This window comes from Geotrypetes seraphini, chromosome 1 (genome assembly GCF_902459505.1).
Source record: "Geotrypetes seraphini chromosome 1, aGeoSer1.1, whole genome shotgun sequence".
Taxonomy (NCBI): domain Eukaryota; kingdom Metazoa; phylum Chordata; class Amphibia; order Gymnophiona; family Dermophiidae; genus Geotrypetes; species Geotrypetes seraphini.
The window spans coordinates 468,467,547-468,477,240 of NC_047084.1; the positions used below are offsets into that span (position 1 = coordinate 468,467,547).

The window sequence follows — 9,694 nt, forward strand, 5'->3', positions numbered from 1 at the left end:
ATGCTAGGGTTCTGTCAATGAATCTTTTGTAGAGGCAGCCTTTTAGGGAGGGAAAGGTGAATAAGTGGGCGTTCCGTGTGCGAGAGGGGCCTGCTATTTCAAGGTGCTCAGACAGGTAAATTGGGGAAGAGCCAGTTAGAGTTTTGAAACATAGGCAGGCGAACTTAAAGATGATCCTTGCCTCTACTGGAAGCCAGTGGAGTTTGGTGTAGTAGGGGCTAACATGGTCGTATTTTTTGAGATCGTAAATGAGGCGGACGGCCGCATTTTGGACTATTCTTAGATGTTTGATGGTATTTTTATAGGTTCCAAGGTAAATAATGTTGCAGTAGTCTAATATGCTTAATACCAAAGATTGAACGAGTAGTTGGAAGGCTTGGTGGTCGAAGTAGCGTTTGATGGTGCGCAGTTTCCAGAGGGTACAGAAACATTTTTTCACCTGGGCACTGGTATGGTCATCGAAGGTCAGGGTGCGGTCCAGGATGACTCCAAGGATTTTTATGGTGGGTATCCTTGAGATCCTTGAGCCCGGAGGCCATCCTGGTGGCCATTCGCTGAACCGACTCAACTCTCAGTACATCTTAATGGTAATGTGGTCTCTAGAATTGCACACAGTACTCCAGGTGAGGCCTCACCATGGGTTCTGTACAGTGGTATTAGGACGTCGGGCTTCCGACTTACAAATTCAGGTGCCATCTGCAGAATTAAGTCCTTATTGTACAAATTAGTCATTGCAATTGGCTTCTATATTTTTGCACCCTTTATAAAACTTCTCTTCATAGTTAAAACAAAGTTGGAATCATACACCTTTCCGTATTAAGTAGTCTTTTTATTTAACACAGAAACACAGTAGATGATGGCAGACCATGGACCATCCAATTTGACCAACAATGCAACCATAGCTGCATCCACCACTCCTTGTAGGCCCAAGTCACTCATTTAAAAATGCTGGTTACAGTGGCCTAGCGAAGATAGGCGGTGCCTGGGGTGATGGTGCCCCCGGCCCTCTTCTACACCACCTGCACACATGCCCCTTCCCTTCCCCTGCACATCTTTAACTTCCCCTGCAGGAGCAGAATCTCCAACTTGTTGCTCACTCCAACTTCGGTTCTCCTTTTGACTTTACTTCCCAATCCCGTGACCAGGAAATGATGTCAGAGGTAGAGCTGAGGCCGGCAAGAACAGCAGGTTGGAGATGCTGTTTGTTCTCGTGAAGAACTAGCAGTACAAGGGGTGAGAGGGGAAAGCGTGCATACAGCAGGAAGGAGTGGGGAGGTGGAGAGGAGAAGAGGTGCCTGTGCCCCCGCCAAGACAGTATCCTGGATGTTCTGCCCTCCCCCATTTACTAAGCCACTGGCTGTTTGTGAAGTCACCACCATGTCAACCATATAGACAGCCAAACATAATGGGGATGATAAGTTGAATACTGAAAGCAGTATACCACATGTCAGTCAAGATATGTTCCTCTCCGTCCCAAGCTGCTCAGAATGTGATAATAAAATGATGAACCCACTGGAGTTGTCTAACCTTCACCTGCCTCTCGCCACAGGTGGGACACAAATGTACAAGTCTGTCCGGCATCAGCCTCTGTTCCCCCATGCTTGATTTGGCCACATGTGGACACGGACCGTGCAAGTCTTCCCAGCATTGGCCTCTGTGCCCCCATACATATTTTTTATTTTTAATGCATTCTGCCTCTGTATTTTCTCTGAATTTCTTCCTTTCTAGATCATAGGATATGGGCTTGGAGATTGGTACCTGCCTCTCCCAAAGCTTTGTCCAGGATTCTCCTTACTAGAACTATGACACTTTTTTTTCTCCTAGTGGTTTGTAGGGATGGCTTGTCATTTGCATTGCCATAGAATATATTGCTGACATTTCTTATGTCAGATGTCTCCAGCCTTTTTTCATGTAAAGTGCCACATTGTAAATATGAGAAAGTGCTGGTAAACTGTATTTATCTGCTTGTTTAGACTGGGTATTAAACAGTAAAAATTAATACTAACATTAATTCTACAACTCTTCAAAGATACAGTTTAAAAACTTGCTTTATTTTGGATTGCCAACAGAGCCAAATTCCATTAATGAGACATCTGAGTAACACAATTAGATTTTTTTGAAGTTATTATAGGGTTCATTAAAAAAAAACAACAAATATCCAAAATGTGGAATAAAGAGGCAGGTGGCCATTTTTCTCATCGAATCCTTCCATTTTGTTATATTCAAGACTTATTTTCTAAATTTCAATGGGGCATGTTAGAGGCATAGGGCTCCTTTTACAAAGCTGTGCTAGGGCCTTAATGTGTGGAATAGCGTGCGCTAAATTGCCGCGCGCTAGCCACTACCACCTCCTTTTGAGCAGGCAGTAGATTTCCGGCTAGCGTACGCTAATCCGGTGCGTACGATAAAACCTTTGTAAAAGGAGCCCATAGTTTTGGTGAGGTTAGGGCAGGTTTATGATTTGGATGTTTTTCTGCAATAAATCATTTTAGAAAACATCTAGGGCACAATTTAGACATTTGGAGCTAGACCTGTTTTAACAATGAAAAGTGCCAAAAGGTGTCTAAACTGACCAGATGACCACTGGAGGGATGAAGGCATGACACCTCCCCCACACACATACATTTCCCCAGTGGTCACTGACCCTCTTCTACCCTCCACAGATGTGAATGAAACAGTACAAACCTGCTGAATGACAACCTCAGATGATATGACCAATGTGTTGAGACGTTGTTGAGGAGAGATCATAGAACACAAAGCTAGCTCTTGGGTATTTTCCAGCCCTGCTTCGGTTACCCGAGAGCTAGCTTTGCATTCTATAATCTCTGCACAACTATATCTCAACACATTGGGTATATAGGACTATGCTTGGAGACTCTTGACAAAGGCATATTTGTTGAAACTCTGCCAGTGTTGAGTCTACAGATTCTTATGGTGCTACAATTTAATAAAGTGAATTTTGGACTGTCTGCCGCTGAGTGTTTGACATCTTTTCCTCACGACTTTCTTCTTTGGCTTATTGACTTCATCGTAGAGGCCTCTTTTGGCTTCATCTCCAGTGTATTATTTAACATCAGTAAACGTTCATTCGATATGTCTATAAGATGCATATATAGAGATATGTGGAAATGATGGCAGTAACTTTTAGAAAATATTCTCCCCCTTTTACTAAGCCGCAGTAGAGGTTTCTACCTCGGCCCAGAGCGCTAAATGCTCCAACGCTCATAGAATTCCTATGAGTGTTGGAGCATTTAGAGCCCCAGACAGTGGTAGAAACCTCTACCACAGCTTAATAACCCCCCTCCCCCTTTTACAAAACCGTAGTGCAGTTTTTAGCACTGTCCGTGGCTGTAGGAGCTCCAACGTTCATAGAAATCCTATGAGCATTGGAGCTGATACCACCGCAGCTGGCACTATAAACCATGCTACAATTTTGTAAAAATAAAAAAAGGGTGGGGTGGGGTTTAAAAGAGAGCCATTATGACTGGGACTGTGTAAATGTGTATGATTAACCCTTTGACTCCAGATCTCTTTATAACTTTAAAACAGAAGTCAGTGACACTGATGTGGCATCTTCAGAGATATCTTGGAAGAGAGTCCTGTGAGTTTTAGACAATCCTGTGATAAGGCTGCTGTAACTTTTTTTTTTTTTTTTGTAATTTGAATTTTTATTAATTTTAACATTTGACGATTTTACAATTTCAAATGAAGAAAAATACAATGTAATCACCATAAGCCATAGGATCAAAATATAGGAATTTAAACCAGATATTACAAAGTACAGTTAGTCCACAATTTAAATGAAGGCAGAGCTGGAGATGAGATTTAAAATAAATAGGCAAATGGCAAAAAGGAAAATAAGAATGCAGTCTGATTTCTCTTAAACTATTCTTTCTTTCTTTCTGAGCTCTAAGAGCCTGCCTTACTCATAGTTAATCAAAAATTACTCTTAGAAGATATAAATTTAGATAACTGCTGTGGATCATAGAAGACATACCTATCATCCTTATAAACCAAAACACATTTACAAGGGAATCGTAAAACAAAAGTTGCCCCCATCTGAATGACCTGTGGTCTCAAAATAAGAAATTGTTTTCGTCTTTTATGGGTATAACGAGATACATCTGATAGTGTTAGTCAAAAATGGAACATCTTTATATTTAAAAAATAACTTTAACATCCATTCTCTATCAGAATCAATAGCAAACTGTACCAACAATGCAGCAGAAGCCTGAACCTCAGTCTCCGACTTCTCAAGGAAATTAGTTAAGTCCAGACTATCAGCAGATAAATTCTGCTGGTTTGGACTTTGAGACTTAACTCTCTTTGAAATGTAATATATCTTAGAGAGAGGTGGATGAGGTTTCTGGCACCTTCAAAATCTCATTCATGTATCTTTTAAACATAACTAAAGTAGTTATTGGATAAACTTTGGGAATATTAATGATCTGCAGATTACATCTCCTGATGGAATTTTCCACCATTTCTTGTTTGAAATGTAGACTCGTACTGTCTTTAACCCAAGTTAAAGCTTGCGCTTCCAAAGATTTTGTCCGGTCTTCCAAATCATCAGTCTTATTTTCCAAAGTAGTCACTTTATTCTTAAGTTCTAAATTCTCTAAAAGTACTTTAGTACACTGTGTAGAAAGTTGCTGTATTTGGTTCCCCAGAGAGACTTGCAAATTAGTAATAGCATTCCAAATTGATTACCTCAGGTCTCTGTAGGGGCAAAAATTCAGTTCATGTAACCCCTGTAGCCATCAAAATACCTGTATCCAGAGTTACTAACGTAGGAACTTCATGAGCTGGCTGTGCTCCCCCCATCGAGTGCTGCGATGATGAAACAGACAGCTTCTCCTGCCTCAAAGCAGAGCCGGTACTTCCGCTCTGCACAACCGGCAGGACAACGTCCCGGGCTGACGCCTCTTCTGCTGACTCGGGGCGGGTCGGTGGAGTGCGCTCATCCGGGGACAGAGTGGCGCCCTCGAAGGAGAACTGCGCTTCAACCTGCGCTCGTTCTTCAGCCAAGGAAGTTCCCGGCTGTGGTGTTCTCGAGCCTCGCTCGATGAAGACGTCCATAGGGCCGGTCTGTACTGAAGATTCATCTGGGAACACCCGGAACTTCGATTTTCTTTTAACATCAGGTAAGGAATGAAAAACTATTAGATCCTCCATGACGGCATCTCCCCAAACGCCTCAAACCGCCATCTTGGTCAAGCTCCGCCCCCCTCGGCTGCTATAACTTTTATAGAAGTCTTAAACTGCCTGTGAATTTTAAAGGTTGATATGGTGTTTGAAGAATTCTGTGACTGGAGGAATAACATTTAAAGACTGTGATTGAGACTACAATTTTTAAAGGGGTTTATAAGCTGAGAGGGACTCCCCTTAATGGTAATAAATACTACCACAGATCTCGCACAACTCTTACAACAGCTAATACAATATATTTATACAAACCTTTAAAAGCAAACACATTTCATTAGGGATGCTCCTCAAGGACTGAGGCACTGAATTTACCGACAATGAGTACACAGGGGAATGCTTCTGGAGATAGGTGAAAAGTAATAAACATTAGGGACAGTTCACTATTATAGCAATATTTCATTCAGTTGGGAAACATGTTCGTATTCTGTGACTGGTCTCAGATGGTCAGGCAATGACCCCAGAGACTCCTGGAGCAGAAGGCAGCCTCTCTGAGAAACTTGTTTGCTCCTTAAAGTCCCAATCCAAGCGCCATCACTCTGCCAGAATTTGTGTTCTTTTCTGAGTCTTGGTCTTTGTCTAAAGATCAGAAATCAAAGATCAGAAATCTGGGAATATTCTCTGCTCAAAAACACAGCGTTTCAGATTAACAGGTACAGATCTGCTTTTTTTAATACTGTATTCATACTTTAGGGGTATCAGAGTGCTGTTACCTCATTTTTCTATGAATGAGTTCAATTTTTCATATTCCACTTTTTTACAAAAGCATAGCGCGGTTTTTAGCACTGGCCGCAGTGGTAACAGCTCCAATGCTCATAGGAATTCTATGAGCATCGGAGCTATTACCACCATGACTGGTGCTACCCTTTTGTACAAAGGGGGGAGGGGGGAATTATTTTTGTACTCTGGGTTTATGAGATGGAGACAGTTCAGGTCTCTTGGATCTTCTGGGAGACTCCGGAACTCTTTGATACCTCTTTTCCCATTACCTGGATTTCTTCCCAAGTTTCCCAGCTCCAGATGACAGTCCTTAGATTGTGAGCCCACTAGGGACAGAAAAGTACCTATATAGAATATATATAAACTGCTTCAATTGTATTGCAGAAAAATTATAAATCAAGCTCTTTTTCCTGATACCATGCGACAAGAAGACACTGCAGCAGTGCCATTTTTTCAGATCTTAGAAAAAACAAGTACAGCAGAAAAGGGACCATTAAGGTCACTATGATAGCTTCTCTTCCCAGTGTGCTCAACTCTAACTGCTTCCTAATGTATACTTGCTGTTTATGAATGAAGTGGCCTGGGAGGGGGCTGCTCCAGGATATAAGCTCAGATATAGAGGAAGAAGAGCTGCTACAATGACCTGGTGTGCAGCTAGAATCAGTAGTTGTTATTATAAGCATATTGGAGATTCTGTACTGATTTATTAAGAACATAAGAAGTTGCCTCCGCTGAGGCAGACCAGAGGTCCATCCTGCTCAGCGGTCCGCTCCCGCGGCGGCCCATCAGGCCTAATTGCCTGAACAGTGTCCCTGACTAATTTTGTAACTGCCTCTAATCCTCTAATCTTATCCCTATAACCTACCTCTACTCCTATCTGTACCCCTCAATTCCTTTGTCTTCCAGGTACCTATCCAAACCTTCTTTGTTCTTTTTCAATAAATATTGTAAAAAAAAAAAAAGACAAAATGGATGCAGAGGCCATTTCTGGCCTGTTAATTTTTTAAAATATTGACCAGTTACTGTCATAATATACCCAAGTTTTATACCAAGTATTTCAGTTCATAATTCTTTTATATCCCTCTTTTAATAACATATTCCTGTGGAATTTGTTTGTTTTTTACCTGCAGCTGCCTCACACTAATTAAATGGACTTGTGGAACCACAATAGGACTGTGGTGACTGAATTCCTTCTCCTGAGCATCTCTGACCTGAATGAGTTGCATATCTTCTTGTTTTTTATGCTTGTAACAATCTACATGACCACTATCCTGGGTAACTTATCCATCATGGTCATTGTACTGCTCAGTTTCCAACTTCACATGCCCATGTACTTTTCTCAGTAACCTCTCCTTTATTGATATCTGCTACTCATCTGCCACTGTGCCCAAGATGATCATCAACTTATTTGCAGTGGTGAAGGGAATCTCTTATCATGGATGCATCACTCAACTCTTTTTTTTCCATTTCTTCGGGAGCACTGAAGCTTTCTTGATAGCTATGATGGGTTTTGACAGATATATAGCCATCTGTAATCCACTACGTTACACTATCATTATGAATCAGCACTTTTGTATTCAGCTGGTGATTGCCACATTTCTCCTTGGTTTCTTGCACGCCTTGCTCCATGCGGTGATGATGTCAAATGTCAGTTCAGATCAGATCAGTCAAATCAGATCAGGCACTTCTTCTGTGAAATCTCCCCTATGCTGAAGTTCTCCTGTAGTAATACCTTCATCAATGAGCTCCTTCTTTTCTTTGTCACAGGCTCCATTGTCTTAAGCTGTGTGCTCTTCATCTTCATCTCTTACTCTCTCATTGTGTTCACCATAATGAAACAACATTCAGTACAGGACAGGCACAAGACCTTCTCTACCTGTGCCTCTCACCTCACTGTGGTGCTGCTGTTCTTTGGCTCTGCTGGAATAATGTACATGTGGCCTGATTCATGGTATTCCATTGAGCAAGATCAGGTGATTGTAATTGTCTACACTGCTGTTACACCTATGTTGAATCCCCTGATCTATACATTGAGAAACAAGCAGGTGAAGATAGCACTGAGACACACCATCTGTGGCAAATTACCCAATGCTGTAGAATAACCATACAGTAGAGTTATTGTAAAATCCTGCTGGCAACACATAGAGAAAGGTTAGGCTCAATGAAATTTCAACTTTCTTATTAACAACTGGGTCCTAAACTAGGAAATTTCATTAGGTACATTAGGTAAAAACTGAACCTTATATTGAGAAATACTTCAAATGCCTTTCTTACAGATGAGTCTCATACATAGAGCTCTTACATAGAGCTCTCAATGAAGAAGCACCTCAATATTTAAATGCATTCATATCCTATATAGACCTTCTTGCTCTATGAGCTCAGAAAACACTCCTTTTATTCAGCCAGCATAGTGACCAGACATGCAGGTCATGACATCTAACTTGTTCCACACCTTCAGTGTTACTTATGAATAAGCAATGGTGTTAGACATATATGCAAAATAGTCACTGTGCTGCACAAAACTTGTAAATGACTCAGATAGTGGCTAATTTTGTAGCCAATTCTCCTTCTACCCTCCTTCCACTCCTTTCCTATAGGGATTGTATTGAGAAATTCAGACTACTTTTTGACCTGATATTTTATATAAAAGGGACAAAAATCTATGGATAGGCAAGTTGTATGTCTGTTGGCTGTTGGTGAATATAAAAGTTATTATTTTTAATATTAGCCCCTACACACTGGTAAAAATCAGCAGGATTTAACTAGGTAGAAAGGCTCTTACATGGTTAAATCCTGCAAACTGGTTCTGGCACTGATATTCAATGGCACTTAATTGGATAGTGCAACTAATTATCAGAACAGACAGAGCCAGTCTTAGCAATTGTAGGGCCCCTCTGCCTCACCTAGCCTTTCCCTGCCTAGCCTTGTCATCCATTGATAAGATTTAAATTTTTTAAAATATTTTTTTTATGAAATTTCAAATAAAGACAAATCAAGCAAAACTTTTACAGAAAAAACGGTGAATACCTGTAACTTTGCCTCACTTCAGACAGGCTCAAATTAAAAAAAAAAAAAATGGGGGATAGGAGAACTCCACCTCAAATACCCGTTCTGATCAGGACTTCCCACATTTTCTCTAGCTGTTACAGACTGCACAAACTGCACCAGTTCAAAACAAATTTATCTTGATAATGGGTAAGAAAACATACAGCTAGGATTTCATCCATTACACTATTCTCTTTGGCAAACTTTTCAAGTTTCCAAGTTTATTAGGTTTTTATATACCGCCTATCAAGGTTAACTAAGCGGTTTTACAATCAGGTACTCAAGCATTTTCCCTATCTGTCCCGGTGGGCTCACAATCTAGCTAACGTACCTGGGGCTATGGAGGATTAAGTGACTTGCCCAGGGTCACAAGGAGCAGCACAGGGTTTGAACCCACAACCCTAGAGTGCTGAGGCTGTAGATCCAACCACTGCGCCACACACTCCTCATCACATATAAATTCACCCACAAGGCAAAACAAGTGCAGAAGGTTTCTTTGAGCTCTTACCCTGTGAAATCTGGCTTCCGGTTCATCTTCTTCAGCTGTACTATTTAAGCTTTGTACATGCTCCTCTGGCTCCTGTATGTCCTTGGGTTCTAGTCTTTTCCAATTCTCCTATATTCTTTCTCCCTCCCGAGGGAGCTCAGAACAGTTTGCATGAATTTATTCAAGTATTCAAGCATTTTCCCTGTCTGTCCTGGTGGGCTGATGTCAACCCCCTGGTGG

The 9,694-nt window shown here is 41.2% G+C and overlaps 1 pseudogene; it reads left to right on the plus strand.

The window, feature by feature from the left end:
* The first annotated feature begins 7,070 nt into the window (after window positions 1–7,070).
* Window positions 7,071–8,024, plus strand: LOC117368425 (annotated as a pseudogene).
* Window positions 8,025–9,694: the final 1,670 nt, after the last annotated feature.